Source organism: Vicugna pacos, unplaced genomic scaffold, assembly GCF_048564905.1.
Source record: "Vicugna pacos unplaced genomic scaffold, VicPac4 scaffold_20, whole genome shotgun sequence".
In the NCBI taxonomy this organism is placed as follows: Eukaryota; Metazoa; Chordata; class Mammalia; order Artiodactyla; family Camelidae; genus Vicugna; species Vicugna pacos.
In genome coordinates, this window is record NW_027328741.1 from 88341524 (window position 1) to 88362992 (window position 21469).

The 21469-nt window shown below is 38.5% G+C and overlaps 1 protein-coding gene across 1 annotated transcript in view; it reads right to left on the reverse strand.

Moving 5' to 3' along the window:
* The window catches only part of LOC140693697 (uncharacterized), a 55245-nt gene that overhangs the window by 26273 nt on the left and 7503 nt on the right, over positions 1–21469 (reverse strand). The window contains exons 9-15 of the mRNA XM_072957403.1: positions 21333–21400; positions 19255–19386; positions 17800–17907; positions 15836–15946; positions 15392–15454; positions 13082–13166; positions 2050–2175 (exon numbers count right to left, since the gene is read on the reverse strand). The gene's annotated coding sequence lies outside the window, so the exon portion shown is untranslated. The remainder of the gene's footprint in view (positions 1–2049; positions 2176–13081; positions 13167–15391; positions 15455–15835; positions 15947–17799; positions 17908–19254; positions 19387–21332; positions 21401–21469) is intronic.

Genomic DNA, 21469 nt, shown 5'->3' on the forward strand with positions numbered 1-21469 from the left:
CCTGGGGACATAATGTACTGCAAGGTGACTGTAGTTAACAGCACTGCATTGTGCATTTGATAGTTAAGAGAGTACCTCTTAAAATTTCTCATCACAAGGAAAATAGTGTGTGACTATGGGTGATGACAGACGTCAGGTAAACTTAATGCACTGATCATTTCACAATATGCACATGTAAAAAGTCATTATGCTGCACACCTAAAGCCAACAAAGTTATGTGAAAATTGTATCTCAGGAATACTTATGTCAGGAAGCGGGGGTGCGAGACTGGACTACCTACTGCAGGAGCTGTCTTTGCCCTCCAACAGCAGAGGGTGGTAGTTGTGACAGGGACTGTAGGTCCCTCAAAGCCTAGAATGTTTACTGTCTGGACCTTCACAGGGAGAGAGTGCAGACCCTGCCCTGGAAGACAGTGGTCATGGCAGCAACAACGGCCTGCCTGTGTGCAGGCTCAGCCCAGACAGCTCCTGTGCTCTGCTGTCACCGCATTTACTTCCCTCCACACCCTCAGAGGGAGAGGCTTCAAAGTTCTCATTTTACACATGAGAAAACTGAGGCTCATTTGCTTTGAATTATTGACAAAGTGGTGGGGGAAGCTTTGAACTCCAGTGTTCTGACTTCAGAGCCACATCTCAGTCCTGATTTTTAGAAGGTGGAGGTCCAGGCACTGGGGACCCTCCACCTTCCTCACTTGTAGTCGTACTCCAGGGCTGCCACCCCCAAGGCGTCTGGGTGAACACAGTTAATCCGCTTACTCTGCACCAGCTGAGCCCTTGGCTGCCAGTCTGTTGTCACTGCCTGAAACCAGCTGAGGTTTTGCAAGTGAACCATCACCCCCTGCCAGCCCACCTGCCCTGCCATGTGGGGCAGACCCCTCCTAGCCTGGACATTCTAAACCCTTTGCTCACACATTTGCACAACTGCATCAAAAGGGCCCTACTCCCTGAGTGGAGATATCGACAAGGGGAAGGGAGGGGAGTTTGGGGTGGCCGCTTACTGTGAAGGTGACACATGAAAGGGACATGTTCATGTCCATAATGACACTCAATTTGAAGCTAAGAACATGGTCACAGCGAGGGGTAAAAGCTGAGTGGCTACAAGGCTGCCTAGAAAGGGGCTTGACTATTGAATTGTAAATGTGTAATTTAATTTAAAAATTAGCCCCCTGGGTGATAAGAATTTGCCCCTAAGGCCAGAATTGGCCAACTGACCCCTGGGAACCCCTCAATTCCAGGATGTAATCATCTGAGCAAGGAGGGGGCTTAAATTGGAGTGTTGTCCTCTCAGTCATGGTGCACCTGCCCACGTGTGCACCCATGATCTGCAGTGCTCACACATCAAGGAGGTCCAGGTCATAAGGAAGGGATGACAGACTGTGAGGTCACAAGTGTGCCCCTGCAGGGGTGAATGTTGTATAGAGAAGAGACCCCACTCTCACCTCCAGGAGGGGTGCTGGAGGAAGCAGGACTCCTGAGCCCCTAGGCTTAGCAAGCATCCTGGCTGAGGGTGGGGAGGCTGTCCACTCTGAAGTCATAGGTCAGAAGGTAGATTGGGGTCCCACCCCCACATCTCACCAGTGAGACCGTCTAGTCTGTTTTCTCTGTAAACTGGAACCCAGTCACCCTCACCCTCAGAACTGGGGGCAGCCTGTGTAAATTACAACACAAAGCCCTGGGCTGTTTCAGGTGCCCGGGGGTGTCCAGCCCCCCTAGGCCCGGCAGGTGGGAGAGGAGAGGTGTGGGTTAGCAGGTGTGGCAGCAGAGCTGAGACTTGGCTGAGTGCATGCACTCTAATATCCAGGAACTGGGAGCTACCAGTAGCAAATCTGTTCACTGAGGCCATGTGTACTCTCCCTTGTCATTTACAATCCCCTGTTTGAACAGAGGCCTCTGGACTCTATTAGCCACATTGTTGCCTGTCACCTCACTGTTGCAGTTCCAGGGTCTCCATTTAGCCAGCTTGAAGGAATAGTCAAACTTTTTCTTAAAACCAGTGACAGAAAACCAAAGTGGCTTAATGAAGCAAACAGGGCAGGAGAGAATGACTTACCTAACTGAGACGTCCACAGGGAGATAGCTTCAGGCAGGTCTGTACCTGGTGCTCAGTGACATCAACAGAAGTCATCCTTCCCCACCTCTGGGCTCTGCCACTGGTGACATCTTCACATGGCTCTGCCTTTATGAAAGCAAGATAGTCACCAACTGCCACAGTCTGACATCACCACCCCTCAACTCCCAACTGAAATAGAACTTCTCTGCTCCCAGGATTCCAGCAACTAGGCCTGACCTCCGTGGAGCCTGATTGGGCTGGTGCCCAGCCCTGAGCCAATCACAGTGGCCAGGGAGGATGGAAAATGCTGATTGGCCAGATCAAGGCCATGTGACCATCCTCTCCAGGAAACCTGTGTGCTGTTCACCTGTTTCCAGCTTGGGAGAGTGTGATGTCTCCCAGAGGATCCTGCTTCTAGCACAACCTGCTGGTGGCACAATGAGCTGGAATGAGCCTGTCTGCTTGGTGACAAGTGACAGGTCACTTAGTGGTTCCTTGCTCCAGGGAGGGAGGCATGTCCACACAGTATTGGGGCTTCAGAGCCAGAATGTAGTAGAAAAGCCTCCTGGTCTCCCAAAAGGTGGGAAAGTGAGCAGTGACACTGGAAATGCACTCCTCTCTGTGGCCCTTGGCTTTCTCCTTGTTACAGTGGAGAGTGCAGTGCTGCACCTGACAGCCCACTTCCCTGCTGGGAGGCCTTTGCAACAGGTGGAGAGTGCTTGGAAAAGCCCATTTATTCTGAGGAACTGTTATTGCTCCTGGTGGGATCATTATTTTCATGTCACTTGTGAGGTGGGCCCTGAGGGGTCCCTGATCTGGGGGCACACCCACAAAACTTGGCCCAGTATTGCTGTTCATTCAACAATGACTTACCAAGCACCTACTGTGTGCCAGATTCCCAGGGTAGAGCAGTGATGTTGACAGCACAGGTCCCTGCCTCACCTCATCTCTGCATCCCAGGTGGGGCCACCAGAGTGGGAGTTCAGGAAGCAGAGGACGTGGCCGAAGCCTTGTGGGAACCCCTGGGTTTTTCTCTGTGCTGAGGGCACTAGCAGCACACCGATTGTGGGACTCAGTACCCGCAGGACTCAGCATTGATGGGTAAAGGAGAGGGGTATTTCTACAAGCCCATCCTCACTAACCCCAGTCTCTGAAGAGCAGCTCCAGTCTGCTCAAACCCAGGGGGCATCTTCCGCCATCCTGATCACCCTCTGGTATTACTCCCCGCTAAGATGCAATTTTCCCTGTGGCAGCTACTCTCAGAATATGTGTTTGTTTCTCTCCCATGTGGTTAAGTGGACTTCAGAAGCATGATAGCGATGGAGTGGCTAAGCCTCTGGGCAGATTGCTGGGTGACCCGCGGAACTTGCTGCACATGGTGAGCTCCCTTCTGCCAACCAATGGGCCAGGCCCCACCACTGTTCTGTCTGTTCTACCTCACTTAATCTGCACAGACACTCTGTGTGGGACATCCTGTTATCCCCCATCTCTGCTGACCTTGGGTGGACAAAGCTTGGGTTTGAGAAAGTTGCCCAGGTCACATGGTTGACAAGTGGGGAGCTGGGGATTTGCACCCTGGTCCCAGGAGTCTGGATCATGGAAAGGCCTGGGTGGGGCAGCTTATTGCAAAGGGAAGTCCTGCCCAAGCCCCTCCCATGAGAGCCCACCCAGCAGCATATCTAGCAGAGTCAGCATTTCCTGGACAAGATGGACAGAACCTCAAAAGTTCTTTGCAGATTGTTTCCATGTTCTTTTGCAAGCACAGAAAGGCCGTAGGCCAGGGAAGAATAAGGCCAAGAGTGTTTTCATTGGGAAGAGTGAAGGACAAGTGTGAAGACACACAGCACTCCCAGCAGCCCTCTCGGCAGAGAGTGCCACTGGGTGAGCAGCTACTGTGACTACCTACCATAACCCTGTGAGGTTTATGCCTGTACAACTCTGCCTGTGAGAAGAGCAAAGTGAAGCTCAGAGAGGTGTGGGGACATTCCAAAAACAAACAGATAAGGTGGGATCATCACCACCATGCCATGCTGGGACAGTCACCTGTCACACTGCTCAGGCATGGCCTGTTGGGAGTAGTGAAGGCCTGATAGGAGCACAGGAACACTGTGGTGAAGTTGACGTTTCTACCTGGGACAGCTGGTACCGGGGACTCTAGCTGGTTCTTCATTGTGCCTGCTTTGAGTGTCAGCATGTTGCAGCCTCATGTAGGGGAAGGGCTGTCTCCTTTCCACACGGGTGCAAAAGGAAGAGCATGTACACACTGGCATCACCATAGACCACCGGCAGGATCAGGATCTGGAGCTCAGAGCAGAAACTGCCAACACCCCAGGAACTGGTGCAAGAGGAGGACCTCAGTGCCCCCTGAAACATTTCTAGTTTTAAAAACATACTTCATTAGGGGGAAGTGATAAACTGTTTATCCCTTCAAAATATTCTGTTATCCAAGGAACAATAGCACCTCAGCATAGTAAGAGGATTAACTCAGTCGTCAATAACCATCACTATAGGTATGAGAGAACAGAGTGTTAGGAGTTACAAAAGGGTCTCAAGATCATGCAGGTCAGAACTGAGAACCATTCAAAGCATGTGCTGCATGATAGCCTCTCTAAGCTACCTGAGGCTTGGTCTGCTCCTGACACAGGGCAGATGGTTCTGAGAAAACCACACTCCTCAGGGGACCCCAGGGAGTTGGCAGAGTTGAGTTTGGGTTCCTGGTCATCTTCTAAGTCTGGAATTTTGAGATTCTTCTTCACCTGTCCTTCCTCCAGAACAGAATCTGATTCAGACGGGATTCCAAGGACTGAGGCATGTGCCAGGCAAGAGAGCAGGCATAGCTGGATGAGAGCATCACCAGTGCCATTAAAAAAGAGGCCAGGGCACTGAGATTTCCAGTGATTTAGCATCATGGCTGGGAGGAGTCATGTGTTCTACAATGAGTTCCGAGTATCCTGCACCGTCCTCGAGGACCTGCAGGGGGTGCACGAAGCCAGCGTGTCTTAGGTAGCGGTGCGCATGCGCAGTCCGCATCAGCAGCCAGCGTCTTCCTTGGGGGCGGAGCTTGTTTTCCTCAGGACTGAGCGGGCGGCGCCAAGGAGGCTCCGGGACAGCGCTGCCTGCGTGTCTGTGGGAGGATGCTCCCCGCTCTCTGTCTGAAGTTACTCCGGTTTCCCACGGCCTGAGCCCGCTTCCTGCCGGGATGTGTGTGGACCTGACCGAGCTGGGGCCCCGGCCGGCAGGGCAGGAGGGGACGGGTGCGCTGGCGGGCCCTCTTCGACTATTCTCCTTGCCCGCCGGGAGCGGGTGAGTGTCCGTGTCCATCCGGGCCGCGGGGGTGTCCGCGCCCCTGGTCCTCACCGCCCGGGTCCCCCCTTCCTCCGTGTGAACGGAGGTGTGTACACCAAGGGTCAGGAGCGGGGACGCGGGTGTAATGGGAAAGGGGCTGAGAAAGTACTGAGAGTTACACATAAGTGTGTAAAATTACATTATGTTAATTTTTATATTTTAAGTGTGTCAAAGTCAGAGTTTATCATGCTTTTACTTTCTTGTCTTTAAAGGAGTGCTATCATTTAGTTTATACTTAAAATATGCTTCTCAGCTTATCTCATTTTCAAGTCAAAATACTGCCACGGTTGACATTTTCTCATAATAAAGTGACAATCTTAAACATTTGTGAATATAAACTCATTGAAAAAATCTTGCAGTATTCCATGATGAGTTGTCTTGTTAAAAATAATATCCAGGCCATTACTAAATTATTACAAAAATATAAATTTTTTGAAGCACTTTTAGAAGTTCCACACACAGTGGTATTTTTAAAACACCAACCACTGCATAGTGCTTAAGATCATTTAAGATGAAATATATTCAAACCTAAAACTTTAGAATACTCAAAAGGCAGGGTAATGGCTGCTTTTTCATTGCAAATATATTTTTTTCTTCATAAGTGCAAAATACGAAGGTATTCAGCTAAATTTTGTATATCTTTATTCAAAAGGTGAAATTAGAATATAATCTCCTTATTTTTGATTTTAAGGCTATTTCCCATAAAAATTGGTATTTTTATCTGTAGGACCTTAATTGTCTATTCATTTGTTTTTTTCTTTTCGTTTATTTTCTTTAACAGAGAGTGCATTCTTGTGTCTTGTTAGAGTTTTTAATTCTCCTAACTTATTCCAAGACTTTCTGACACTGATGGTAAATAATGGGAGAGGCCTTATAGTAACTGTGCATTTTTTCATGTAGTCAGGATTTTTTTTTTTTTTGGATAACTTTTTTTTTTTACAATTTCCACTTGGTTCACAATATTATCCCATTATGACAACTCAATAAAAAATTGTAATCTGTTTACACCAAGACACTTATGTCAGCAAAGTGCTTTTGCTGATATGATTTTACGTTAGATTATAATATTTGATTTGATTTACATATAGACTAATACCTATTTTATATATTTACACACATATATGAATATCTGCTAAATGCCATTAATTTGCATGGGGTGGTAGCTGATAACATGTGATCTTTCTGACCATTGGCTATTCTTATGTGTGTCTAACGTACTTCTTAGAACAGATACTAGAACATCACACCTCTCATTATACAGTATTTTAAAGGTTATATTTTATTTTACTTATTTTTAAACATTTTTTATTGAGTAATAGTCATTTTACAATGTTATGACAAATTCCAGTGTAGAGCACAATTTTTCAGTTATACATGAACGTACATATATTCATTGTCACTTTTTTTTTTTTGCTGTGAGTTACCACAAGATCTTGCATATATTTAAGATTCCACACATGAGTGATCTCACATGGTATTCCTCTTTCTCTTTCTGTTCTGCTCCACCTAGAATAACATTCTTCAGGAGCATCCATATCGCTGCAAATGGCGTTATGTAGTCAGTTTTTGTGGCTGAATAGTATCCCATCATATAAATATCCCACATCTTTATCCAGTCATCTGTTGATGGACATTTTACGCTGTTTCCATGTCTTAGCTGTTGTAAATAGTGTAGAAAAATCAGCTGAAAACCTTATGGGGGTTCCCTTGTAACTCACTCTTTGTTTTTCTCTTGCTACCTTTAGGATCATTTCTTTATCCTTGAATCTGGCTATCTTGATTAGGATATGCCTTGGTGTGGGTCTGTTTCGGTTCTTCCTGCTTGGGACCCTCTGAGCCTCCTGTGCTTGGATATGATTCCTTCTTTAGGTTTGGGAAGTTTTCAGTCATGAGTCCTTCCCATACCTTTTCAACCCGCTTTGTTCTTTTTCCCCTTCTGGAACTCCTATTATGCATACATTGACACAGTTTATATTACCCCATAGGTCCCATATATTGTTTTGTTTTTCATTTGTTTTTCTCTCAGCTGTTCTGATTGGGTGCTTTCTGTTGTCCTGTCTTCTAGGTCACTTATTTATTCTTCTGTATTTTCTTGTCTGCTTTGCACAGCCTTTAGGTCAGCTCTCATCTCAGCCAATGAGTTTACTAATTCTACCTAGTTCTTCTTTATAGTTTCTATTTCATTTTTGATACATTTTATATACCAAAACACTATTTCTTTTAGTTCCTTCAGTACTTTGATCACTCTTTTTTGAAATCTTGATCTAACAGACCATCAATGTCTATTTCCTTGATCATGCTTTCAGGGGATTTCTCTTGAATTTTTCATTGGGAGTGGTTTCTCTTCTTCTTCACATTGCTCATATCTCTCTGGCACCGTGGCTTAAGGAGTAGCAGTTACCTCCTTATCCTGGAGATGGTGTGCCCTTAATGATTTTATCGAGAGGTCTTTGTGTCTTTGCCCTGCTTCACGAACTCAGCTTGCTGTTTCATAGGCCTTCTGTTGGCACCCTCATCTGTGCTGCTCTCAGTGGCTGTTGGCCAGCAGATTGTGCCCCCTCCTAACACTAGGTCAGGAACTGAGCTCTTATCCAGTGGGTGGGCAGGTCACTCCCCCTCCTGATGCCACAGTCAGATGCTGTGCTTGGGGGAAAGCAGGTGGGCAGATCACACCCCACCCCAGCACCGTGGTCAGGTGCTGTGTTCCTGCCAGGAAGGTGGGTGGCTGCCCACCTGCCCTCTCCTGGTGCTGGTCACTCTGCTGCTCTGTGCAGCAGCCTGCTCTGCCTCAGGTAGGCGGTCTGTAGGTGGGCTCAGGGAAGACCACGGAACAGCCCCGCCTACGCTCTGTGCCAAATCTGAGCTCCTTGTTTCCCTTGGCAGCACAAGTTCTCTGAGGTGTCAGGGTAGAAAAATCCTCTCTGCCTCAGGCTATAAACAAGTCTCAGTCCTGCCTAAAAGGTTGTGGAGCCCCCATGTGCAGATTCAGGTCTCAGCCCTGCCCCCACCCGGGCACTATGCACAGGAGGAGATGGTAGCTGTGGCTGAGCCCTGCCTCTCTTCTTGCGAGATGTGCCAGTAATGGCACAGGTCTGAGGAGACAAAGGCTTCAGCACCCCTCCCCCCAGGGCACATGCCTGCTTATAGTTTTGTTTACCTTCTGAGTTAAAATTTACCTGACAATGAAATGTATAAATTAGGCTTTTGAGGTTCATCCTTGTATCAGTAGTTGATTCTTTTTTATTGTTGAATTGTATTCCATTGTTTGAATATAATATCATTTGTTTTATCCATTCTCCTACTGATAAATACTTAGGTTTTGGATATCTTTTTTTGCAGCAAACATTTTTTTAAAAAGTGCAAATATAATATACATGCTTAAATGTGAGCATATCTTAAGTATACAGCTCAGTGATTTTTCACAAAGTAAACACATCTATGTAAACTTCATCCAGTCAAGAAACAGAACATTGCTGTTCCACTTTGGGTTTCTTCCCAGATACTATGGCACCCCTTTGATGGATTCACCATCCTAAATTCAGCCACCATGGATTTTTTTTTTGCTTTTGAAAGTTTTAGTCCCGTACATTCCACTCAACATTAAGTAAGATTCATCCACTAGTGTTTTCTGTAAACTGGTATATTTATTTTTATTGCTTTAAAGTATACAATTTGTATGCATGTGCCACCACTTATGGTTATGTATTTATTGTTGACAGGTGTTTGGGTCATTTTCTATTTGGGGCTATAACAAATAGTGATTATGAGAATTTTCTGGATGTCCTTTTGTGCTCAGATGTAGAAGCTTCTGAAGGGTACACAGGGAGTGTGTGTGTGTGTGTGTATGTATGTATGTGTGTGTGTGTGTACATACATACATACACACATATACATATATAACTTTCATTCAAAAAGCCTACTTTCAAAGTATTTGAAAGAATTTATATTCCCACTGGCCATGTGTAAGAGTCCCCATTGCATGTTACCCTCACCAATGCTTCATATCACTTAACAACTAACTATTCTAGTGGATGTCTAATGGTGTTCCAAGTGTGGTTTTAGTACGTATTTTTATTATTACTAAAGAGGTCAGCCACTTTTCATAGCTTATTTGGATTTTTCTTTTTGTGTGTGAAGCACTTGTTCAATTTTTTTGCACATTTTAATATTGAGGTTTTGCCTTTTTCTCCACTGGCTTTTGTTCTCTATATGCCCTAGATACAAGTCTTTTGTTGGATATAGGTATAGCAAATATATTTTCCCACCGTGTGGCTTTTCACTTTCTTAATGGTATCTCTTGATAAAAATAATTCTTAATTTTACTGAAGTCTAACTTAAAACTCTTCTTTTATGTTTAGTGCTGTGTCCTGTTTAAGAACTCTTTGCCACTTCAAAGTCATTAAAATATCTCCTACACTATTTCCTAGATGCTTTATTTTGGTGGGGGATTAGGTTATTTATTTTAATGGAGGTACTGGGAGTTGAACCCAAGACCTTATGCATGCTAAGCACACATTCCACCTGAGCTTTGCCCTCCCCCAGATGCTTTGCTTTTTGTTTCAAATTTATTAGATTTATAATCTATCTAAAATTACTGTTCATGTATGGTACAGGGTTTAATTCAATACTGTTCCATTGGTCTATATGTCTAACTTTAGGTAGTTATCACATAGACTTAATATTGTTTTATAGTAAGTTCTTTAACATTGTTCTTTAATATCATCTTGGCTATTGTTGGCTCTTCAAGCTTCTCTATGTATTTAGAATCAGCTTGTCAATTTCTACAAATAAACAGTAACAGCAATTAAGTTTTGGGGATTTTGATGTGCACATATAAATCTTTGAATCAGTTGAAGGGGAACTGACATCTTTAAAATGTTGAGCCCTCCAATCCATAAATTTGGATTACCTCCCCTATACTTATTTTTATCACTGCTGTAACAAATTATCACAAATTTTGCAGCTTAAAGCAACACAAACTTATTATTTTATGGTTCTGTAGGTCAAGTGAGGAACAGGTATCACTTGGCTAAAAATCAAGATGTCAGTAGGGCTGTATGCCCTTCTGTAAGTCAAAGGAAGAAAATATTTCCTTGTCTTTTCCGGCTTCTTGTGTTCACCCACATTTCTTTACCCATGGCCCTTCCTCTATCTTCAAAGCTAACAGCTTTACAGCTTTCTAATCCTTCTTCCAAAGTCATATCTTTCTGACCACATCTGGGAAAGATTTTCAATTTTTAAGGACTCCTGTTGTTAGACTAGGCCCATGTAGATAATCCAGGCTAATCTCCCTGTCTCAGAGTCCTTAACCTGATACATCTGCAAAATCCCCTTTGCCATGTAAAATAACATATTCACAGATTTCAGGATTAGAACATGGATATAGGTAGGGGTCAGTGTGGTGCACTATTCTGTTTATCAAACTGTTTAACATTTCACGCTTTCTGACAAACGTACAAGATAGAAGATCCTGATCATGTTTAGAATGCTTCCTCTGCAAAATATTGGGCACTGAGTTTATTTGAAAGGACTGAAAATAATATTACCACAGGAATGGTTTCCTAATTCTACTGACATTTACTTACTTTATACTTAAATACCCAAAATGGTCAGCCAGGAGTGGGATCTTGGCAAATAAAATGAAAGTATAATTCAAGCTTTTATCACTGAATTTATTAGCTAATTCTATTTTAGAAACAGACAGAAAATAAAACAATTTAGAGTAAGTCTGCTTACTTATATATTAAGTGAACATAAAGTTTTAAAAGCATGTCTGAATATGGGATAAAGTGAGCATCATAAAATGTAATGTTAATATTTAGTACCTGCAAATCTCAAACTCCCAAGTCATAAACAAGTTCATACTGTATAGCACAGGGAACTATATCCAATACTGTTTTGTAGTAACTTATGGTGAAAAAGAGTATGAAAATGAATATATGTATGTTCATGTATGACTGAAGCATTGTGCTGCACACCAGAAATTGACACAACATTGTAAACTGACTACATATATATATATATATTTGAAAGGACTGAAAGGACTAAATATACCAAGAAAAAAATTAGATTGGTAACCAACAAGAAATCTGTCAGTAATATAATGCTAGAAACCCTGAGACACAAAAGAAAATTTCAGGCATAAATCTGTTTATAGAGTCATAGAAAAAATAGTGCCTATGCAAGTCCCTGATAAGCATGAGAAAATAGGAAAGGCAATATAAAAGTTCAAAATGCTTTGCTATGTAAGAGCTGCCAGATGACTCAGACACAAACTTAAGTGGTCAAAATATCTATATAATTAATGATAACAAAGTAATTGAGGGCATCATTTTAAATGAGATAAAAATAGCTGCTCAATTTTCATATTACTAAGCAAGTCATTTCTGTTTATAGTAGGTTTATATTATTTTTACATGTATTTATATTTTATAAAGACATCAACTTAGATCCTGGCAGATAACTGACAGTGGAGCAACTGATTGATTTAAATGGGCATCACAGGCTTATCAGATTTCATATGCTTTAAATATACATTAGTTATTAGCTGTCAGGAAGAGTTCAATTTTCATTTATTCTAACATAGCTGTGCCACAGGCAGGTTACTCTGTATTCACAATGGAGGATCATGATAGATATGAAGATATCAAGCCTCATTGATCTTCATAGGGGTGCTTTTATAAGAAAAGGAGAATAAAATAAGAAAAATCTAAAATACTACTTTTTTTATAGTGTTCTAACAGTTTTATCTTTTATTTTTTAACTGAGTTATAGTCCATTTACAATGTTGTGTCAATTTCTGGTGTACAGCACAATTTTTCAGTCCTTTATGAATATACGTATATTTGTTTTCATATATTTTTACCATGAGCTACTACAAATTCTTGAATATATTTCCCTGTGCTATGCAGTATAAGCTTGTTTATCTATTCTATATATACCTGTCACTATTTACAAATCTTGAACTTCCAGTCTGTCCCTACTCACACCCCTCCCCCTGTAAAATACTATTAAATCAACATATATTTTTGAAGAATTATGAAAAATGGGAAACTATAAGTTGTTTCTTTAAATTGGAGCAAAGAGAACTACTTTAACTGGGAAAATAGTTAAAATCTGGCAAGTTTTATGATTTCATGTTCACCCCTGACAGCTTTTCTTTCCTCCTTTCTCCTTCAATCTTTATTGGACCTTCTAAAGAATTAAATTACAAAAAAGAAAAAAAGAAAGAAAGAAAGAAAATTAAGAAACAGCTCTGCATCTAAAATAACCTCCTAACTGGAAAGATGGTATACTTTGTGAAAAATTTACAGCTGCCAACTTATGATCTATGTCTCTGTCCACACTGCCTTACTTGTTAGGGAGGGTCTTAAAAAAAAAGTAAAGAAAAATAGCAAATTATAATGGCTTTTTCATTTTAAATTCTTTTTTATGTGTCTACAATCTGCTCTATCAAGAGTAATTAAGATAGACATTATCAGCTATACTCTACTTTCCTATCATGCACATTGTGACTCTGAGAAGCAGGCACGCTCTAACTTACCATCTGCAGGTGGTGTACAGGTTAATGCAGTTCTTTTGACAATATATGGTTTTGTAGTCTAGTTGTCTAACTACTACATAATGGAAAAGATGTAGAACTACTGGTACCACTGCCCTCGGTCTCTGTCATTTACCTTAAACATACCTGGAAAAGTAGATTCAAAAACTCATTGGCAAGAACATTTTTCACACTCCAGATCTGATATTCTTCTAGAGTTAAGATGGCCATTCTGAAAGAGAAACAATATTTAAGAATATCTTAAATCTTCATTTTCTTATATTATTTGAATTAAATTTGTTTTATTAAACTTGCAATGGTCATTTGTCTGAAAGAAAACTAATGATTTAATGTAGATGCTATGTATTCATCTGAAAGTAGGCCAGCAAGAGTAAGTTCAAAAGTAACCAAACTCTGAAGTAGTCAGTCATAACGTGGGCAATTTATCACCAAAAATCTTCCTCAAGTAAGACCTGGGAAATAACTCACAGTATCTTCTGGCTCAAGGTGAAGTTTACTAACAGAACCCACAAAAGGTTCTGGGTAGAGAAAAAGGACTATTTACTAACTTTGAAAGCATTTTTCCAAACTCTTTGGATTATGCCCTTTGATCCTAACAATTTTCTAAGATCTTTAAAACATCTGGCAATATTATTAGACTTCTTAAGAGATTTAAAAAAACTAAATATATATAATAAATGAGTATCTATATTAACATTTCCTCAAAATAAAATTTAACATTACATTCACAAGTTGAGTAAAGCAGTATTTTTTTTTTTTGGTGTCAAAGTGTACCAAAAATTACATTTATATACAGCAGACAATATTTCTTGGCAGGCAAAAATATAACCAAATGCTTCTTACTTCATGTTTTGAACAATCACCTTAACAATCCTAGATGAATAATAATGTTCTTAGCTTTTATTACTTAATTATATTTTTATTATCTAATGATTTATTATTTAATGATATATAATAATATTTATTATTAATGATATTCATGTATTCATTCAATATATATTACCATTTATTATAAGGAAAGATTTTAAAGCACTGTGATGGTAATTATTGGCTTTCATGATGCAACTTCCATTGAAGTATATTAACACCAATGTAATGGTACAAAATAATGGGTAATATTGTCACCATCTAGTCACCAGTGAATATGGGTAATAGGTTTGGTTGAAAGGTCCAAATTCTATTCTAAATTTTTACCATTTCATTATTATGGTTACATGGAGATGGAGTAGCTAAATGATCATTTTTTTAATGTTCAAAAGTACAGCCATAAGAAGAAACTCGGTCTTATATAAAAATAGACAGCAATGATAACCTTCATACTTATCAAACACCCAGAAGAAAGGCGATGGAAATTGTATCTCTACATAAGGTATTTCCTAGTAGAAACTTTCCTGTGTTTCTGTTTTCATATATACCAAATAGAAATGGCTACCTTAGTTTTGGGCAGAAAAGTAAATGAAGACGGTTATCTGAATTGCCAAACAAAGATCAAGCCCTGAAAAATTCATTTCTATTATTTATTTCTATTGAGTGTCAGTTAATAAGACTATGATGATTTCTTCTGGATTTGTGATTGAAAAAAATGTTACTTATTTTTCTAAGCCTGTGTAAGGCCACTATGGTCTACGTCCTACCATCTGCAACTTGGTACATGTCAACATTTGAATAGAAAGGGTCAAATTAACTCATATGTGTCTCACATATATGGATTATCTTCAGTTTCACAGGGATACATAGACATGAAGGCAAACCTATTATAATATCTTTAATAAATGTTGTGAAACTAAAAAAATTCAAAGCTTTATTCTTTGTAAAGTACATGCTTGTTTCTGCTATTATACACTTATTCTGGCTGCTATTAAAGAACTTAGGACAGACCCTCACCAATATTATTGAAAAAAAATTTTAAAAATTATATACACCACCCAGATTGAGATAAAAAATAATTTCCATCATCCCAGATATCCTATGGTCCTTCTCAGTTAAGTCACCCATCTCCAAAATCACTATTGTAACACTTATTAACATTAGTTCTGTCTCTGTTCTAGAACTTCATATAAATTAAATTGTACAATGTGTTCTTTTATTCTGTGGCTTCTTTTGCTCAATATAAGTTTTGTCTTACCATAATGTATTAAACTGGGAGAAGTAAAGATTATAAACTACAGATGGCAAGGGTTGTCTGTACTTAATTTTTACAAAATGCCTAGCTTATAAAATATAATGTTTTTATGTACATAACACTTAATGGAGTTGCTTAAAGGTCGAATGGGCTTTCCTTAGGGACAACTTAGAGTTATTGTAACCACAGGTCCAAATAAGCATTTAGCAGGGATGATGTAGAAGAGATTCAAGTATGTATATGTAAGGTATGTATACCAATTCAGAATATAATGTATTTTTAGAAAAGAATAAATTAGGCTCTGCTAGACTCACCTTTGTGGTGTCATGTGCATTCTATGTGTCGTCTACAATGCTGGATAGATCCACAAGTAATTCCTTTAAAACCAGAAACCCAAATCAGTAGTTAGGAAAGAGAAGGTATCATTTTTATTAGCCAGTAGCTGAAGTATAAAATATTTTTTCGGTCAAGTTTTTTTTTTTTTAATTCCAGAAATAGATTGCTTGTTTGCCTTAAAAATTTATGACAATTTTCCAGTGGTTTCATTTTTTTTTTACATAATACATTCAGTTTATTAAATTTTCTTAGGCAAATTCTCTTCCCAATTTTGCATCTTTGGCTATGAATATTTTGAGTAGCATAATATAGAACCTAGAAGTAGTAAGAAATCTTTTTCTCAACCTCTTTTAAAAAAATTCTTCACTCTATGTTCCTGTTGGAAGTTTACATGCAAGAAGATGTATACAATCAGACTTTACCAGGGTATCATCGGTGCAGTTGTCCTTCCAGACCTCTGTGCAACCACGTGTCTCTCAGTTCAACCCTAGAAAGAACTCCATCACCGTCAACATCAAATACCTTGAAGCAAACTAAAGAAAAGAAACTCTTATGGAGGAAAATTACTTTTATATTCTGAAGTATAATACATTTTATTACAAGCTGCCCTAGTGAAATTACTTAGTTCCTCAAACAACTACATTCTGGATTAAGTTCTTATTTGGAGGAGATTGTGTCATTAAATTCCTTTGAACTTGTAGGAATTCCTGTACACTTCACAAGTCTCTCTCCTTATATCATTAGCCAGCTGTGAGAACTCTATCCTTCACCTAAACCTAAAGTTAAATTTCTTGCAAAACTGAAAAAGAAGGGCCAAGTTACTATAGAATATCTCACAGATTTTGAGAAGGTAATTCAAGCTTTTAAATTAATTTCTAATATTTATAACTGATCACTTCAGAGTTGATTCTTACAATGCTGAAAATATTCCATCTACATTAAGAATCAACAAAAAGCTGCTACAGTCAGCTCCCCGTATCCATTGGTTCTGCATTCACAGGTATAAACAATAGATCAAAATATATATATATATAAATTTTCCTAGAAAGTTCTCAAAAGCAAAACTTGAATTTGCTATGCACTGACAACTATTCACATATCATTTACATTGTACTTACAAATAATTACATTGTATTAGGTATTACAAGTAACCTAGAGATGATTTAAAGTATACAAGAGGATGTGCATAGATTATATGCAAATACTATGCCATTTTACATAAGGACATGAGCATCCATGGATTTGGTATCTGAGGGGGGTCTCAGAACCAATCCTCAGCAGATAATGAGAGATGACTGTATAACGATTTTGCCTCTCCAATGTAATTAATGTGCACCCAATATTTTTGCCTAAGAACAATTTCAAATCTTCAATGAAGTTTATATACAACAAGCTAAAAATCCAAAATATCAGCACTTTGCTAATTAACATCAATATCAGCAAAATTGCTAGTTAGTCTAGTTGGTTAACTTCCACTAGTCCACTGGCAAAAAAATAAATTTAAAAAAAATTTAAGACAACAATTAACCTCAATTGAGAAACAAAGACTTCAGCCTCTTTAATACCAGAACTTTAATGTGAACAAATAATCTATCACAAAGCCAGGTTAGAGTAATGTTATACTATCAGGGAAGATAAAAGAAATCTAAATTTTTAAGATTAAATAATTATCTACTTCACACACCCATGTAATATTTATGCTATTAAATTAACTAAGTGCATCACAGTACAACATTACTAAAGAATATTGAACTATTAAGTATCATACCCAAAATATGCAGTATTTGTAAAGCTGTATTTTAGAAAGATGCAGAGATAACTACCCTAGTGAATATGTAAGAATTATGTTCCAATTAAATGTAAACTGCTGCATTTTCCTAAACAAATATGGTTAAGATTTAGGAATGTAATATGCTTATAAATTATGCCATAATATTTTAGATAGGTTTAAAAGATAAATTTAGTATTTAATAAAATCGTTTTATCATAAATTTAATTTTGCTAATAAAATATCAATATACACAGTGATAGAAAATAAGTTGGAATTCAAGTTAAGCAAGACAAATTTTCTATATAGACTACCAGAAAATATTTTCTATATGCTTAACATTTTTAAACACATCATGATTGATGTAGTTCACTTATCATGAATTGTACATTTATCTGGAAAATCAACCATTATTAATAACAAAGATCTTAAATTACTCCACAGTAAAAAAGAATAGATGATTGAACCTTTACACTTATCTCAGTAAAACCTCAGCAAGAGACTGCTATTTGCCAAAGGGATGAAAATTCAAGCCTTAATCAGATGATTTTTTACATGAATGGATGCTATGTTTTTCTCTGTATAGCTTCCAAATTTTGTGATGTTTAACACACTTACATTTCTGTCTTTCAGCCAGAGGTCCTCTGCAACAAGCTGATAGCCCACAGGATATCTCCTTAAAATCTATGTGGCTGTCATGATTTCCACCAAAAGCATTAAATAAACCTGCAAAATAGGAACACAGACAGAATAAATCACAGCCAACAAACTTCCTGTTAATAATGACATGCTTATGAAAGGAGGCATGACTCGCATAAACTGATTTAGTTTTTAAAAGTTATCAGTAGTTTCCACTGTCTTGGGAAGTTTATTTTTTTCCCCCTGGCATAATTATAACCAAAATTTAACTTCCTAGAAGAAAATACTATCATTTAGTGTTTGGTTTTGTCTGCATACCTCTCTATCTTATATTAATTCCAAAAGTCAAAAGTGATTGTAGAATGTAAAAAATAAAAATGTATTTTAAAAATTTAACTGGAAAAAAGTCAGAGACCACAATTATCCTAATTTGGAAAGACTAAGAAGAAAAAGGAAAAAGGAAGAAGAAAAGTTGAACTCTATCAAAGATATACTGTGTTGTTATTAATGAGCTTCATACGGCTCCTTCATGAAGCAAAGAAAACTAACACACTATAAGAGACAGAAATTCTGTACTGCAGTCTTCATTGTACCACTTAATCTGTATAACTAAATATATTAAATTTCAGAAATAAAGGGCAATTTATAATCTAATCCTGTGGTTTTTAAACTTTTCATAAAAAATAAATGGAATCATTTTATTTTCAAATGAAATGATTTCTCAATCTCTAATTATAAAAAGGTAAAAACATAACTGCACTGCTGAAGTGGAAACCCTGTCTGTTCTAGCTCCCCTAACAAATAAATATTTCTAAAACACACTAGAAACCTGAAGAATACAGACTGTCTATTTCAAGAATCTAATTCTGTGCCCTCAAAGAGCAGAAAATTGGAGCTAAGAAGTAGTTAAATGACTTGCTAAAACTAAGAAATTTTTTTAAAAAGGTCTGAATCAGAAGAAAAACCCAAGCTTTCAGATTTCAAATACAGTTTTTGTGATTATCACCCACAACTGTTCCTTGTAAACCTCATTTAAAATAAATATATATATATAGTAGTGAAAAGTTTAGAGCTAAGTGGGGACCTTAGAGATGGTCTAGTGGTTTCTTAATTTTTTAAGGGTGGGGGAAGGATACAGCAGTGGAACCTTCTTCTATATAAAAGAAATACAATAGACACTTCTCAGCTGAGGAAGAGGTGGGGTCAGGTGTGGAAGCTAGAGCTTTGCCTATTCAGTGTCCACCACCCTGACCCTGCACCAGATGCTGAGGCACTGCACTGAAGCACACTTTCATGATTGTCTTGGTCAAACTGATCTTATATATGAGAATATTCAAGTGCAGAAAGGTAAACCGACTTACACAAGGCTCCAAAGTTGGAACAAGGCTCACGTGTTTAGCAAAGAACATTTGTAGGAAATAGAAGGATTCCCACCTTCACTCAGAGATGGACGAATTGGTGGTGAAGCCAATGGGCCAAATGCCTCTAAATCAAATCATCCAGTTTGGGATTGAGCCCTCAGCAACCAATAGCATTTCTCCAGATTAATGATGTCTGATTCTTCCACTGACAATCAAATCAAACAAGATTATAAAATCTCACTCTTCTCTTCTGGACAATCAATTAGTTCCCTGATAATGTAACTTCTAAATATACATTTTAATTTCCCAGTTAAACTGTTAAAATCTATCTAAAACAAAAACTCTGAAAGACAAATATATTGTATCTTAAGTGGCATGAAAATTAAATTCAAATTAACATAAAAGAGACTTTAAAATGGGAAAAAAATTTGCAATTTCCCATTAAGCAGGCTGTTTAATTCCAACATGTAAAATAATAAACTAAGATACTTATTTTTTGCTTCCCACACTTTTATTTGTATTCGCTTTGGTGATTTTAATCACTATCTTGGATTTGAAAATTCTTGATCATAGTCTCTCCTGGCTACACAGGTAACACACTAATAGCAGAAACTATGTTTGATTTATCCTGTCACTATGGTAACCACTTACACATTTAATACTTATTAAATAAATGTACAAAGGGGATAGACCTAAGCTTCCCCTTCTTGGCCCTAAAATTCTTACTACACCTCCTATAAAGGCAGGAGCCTCCTCTGTAGGACAGAGAGTAAATGTATCTCCTGAGAAGGATTCCCCAACAAGGGCTGTCTTTTCAGCGTGCTTTTAGATGTTTTTATGGGACATTTCAATAAAAGGATCAAGGACCTAAGCTTCCCAGTATGGTGGGAGTTGTGATGGGCATGGGAGGATGCTCACTTGGGAGGATGAGATGTTAAAGACACTAACAGTGAAAAGGACAGGGCAAGATGAAGGGCGTTTTGGAAACAGGACCACAGAGATGTGACATTTACTTCCCATTGTCATCTAAGTGATACCTACTTGAAAGAAACATTTCTACAGTTAAATTCTATAATGGGGGTTATTTAAATGAAGCACACATATACTCAATGAGTAGATCACATAATTTTTAGAGATTCAGAGTGCAGTAGCATTTTCAGAGTACTTTTTACATCAATAACTAGTATTTATAAATTCCTGTGTGCTAAATAAGTATGTGGAATTATTTCCATTTTGCTTTTAGACTTACTACAGCTTAACGTATTCATTGCACTGATACAGAGTAATTTTTCTAACGAATAAAAATGATAATGTACAACCTTGTTAAAGATTCTTTAATTTCACCATCACCAGATTTATGAACATTTAGGCCTATGTGTCAGGCCCCGTTTCTTACCAGCTTTTTCACCAACACCTTACATTGAGGTTATATTGCATTACCCAGAGGTCAGGAAATGTTCTTTCACACATCCACATCTTTATTAGGTCCTGTGTCCTCTGAGGAGAAACATTCTCCCCACTTTCACATTCTTCCATTTTACATCTTAACCACTAATCCTTCTCTAAACACCTTCTAATGCTTTCCAAACTCACCAGCTACCCCAGGATTTTAACTTCTCTCTTCTGCAACTGTCCTCCACTGTATATAGTATCCAATATTCAAGTGAAGTATGAGTCCTCATTTACAGGTCTGTGGCCTCTCTAGATTACAAAGTATTTGGATTCAGTAACCTTGTCCTTTTATCACTGTTGCTGCAAGAGTTCCTTTCATAGGACCTGATACATAGTAACCACACAATAAATACTTCCTGAATGAATGAATGAATAGCCAAGGCAATCTTCACAGCCAAGGCTTCCCCAACCCAGCTTAGTAATCTTTCTGTTATATCAAAGAGACTCTGCCCCATGAAACAATAGACCCTGCACATTTTAACAAATGTATACAATTATTAGGAACTATTATTAGAACAGAGACTAGCACTACTGTTCTCATAGTTATGTTACATAAGTAGTGTATTAAAGCTCATTCTGATTTCTTGTTTATACAAATCAGCTATGTCTGTCACCAGTTTAAATATTAGTAATTTAGAAAACAAAAGTTATTGATTTATCTACTCATCAGAAATCATTACGACAGATCTATTTACATACCTCTTTTGTCAGTTTATATACCAACTGGAAAAGAAGGGGTGTACAGTCAACTCTGAGAGTATAATTGCCTGCAAAATAAATAAGAGAGAATTTTAATACCTCCAAATGGACTACAAACCTGTATTTAATTCTAACTT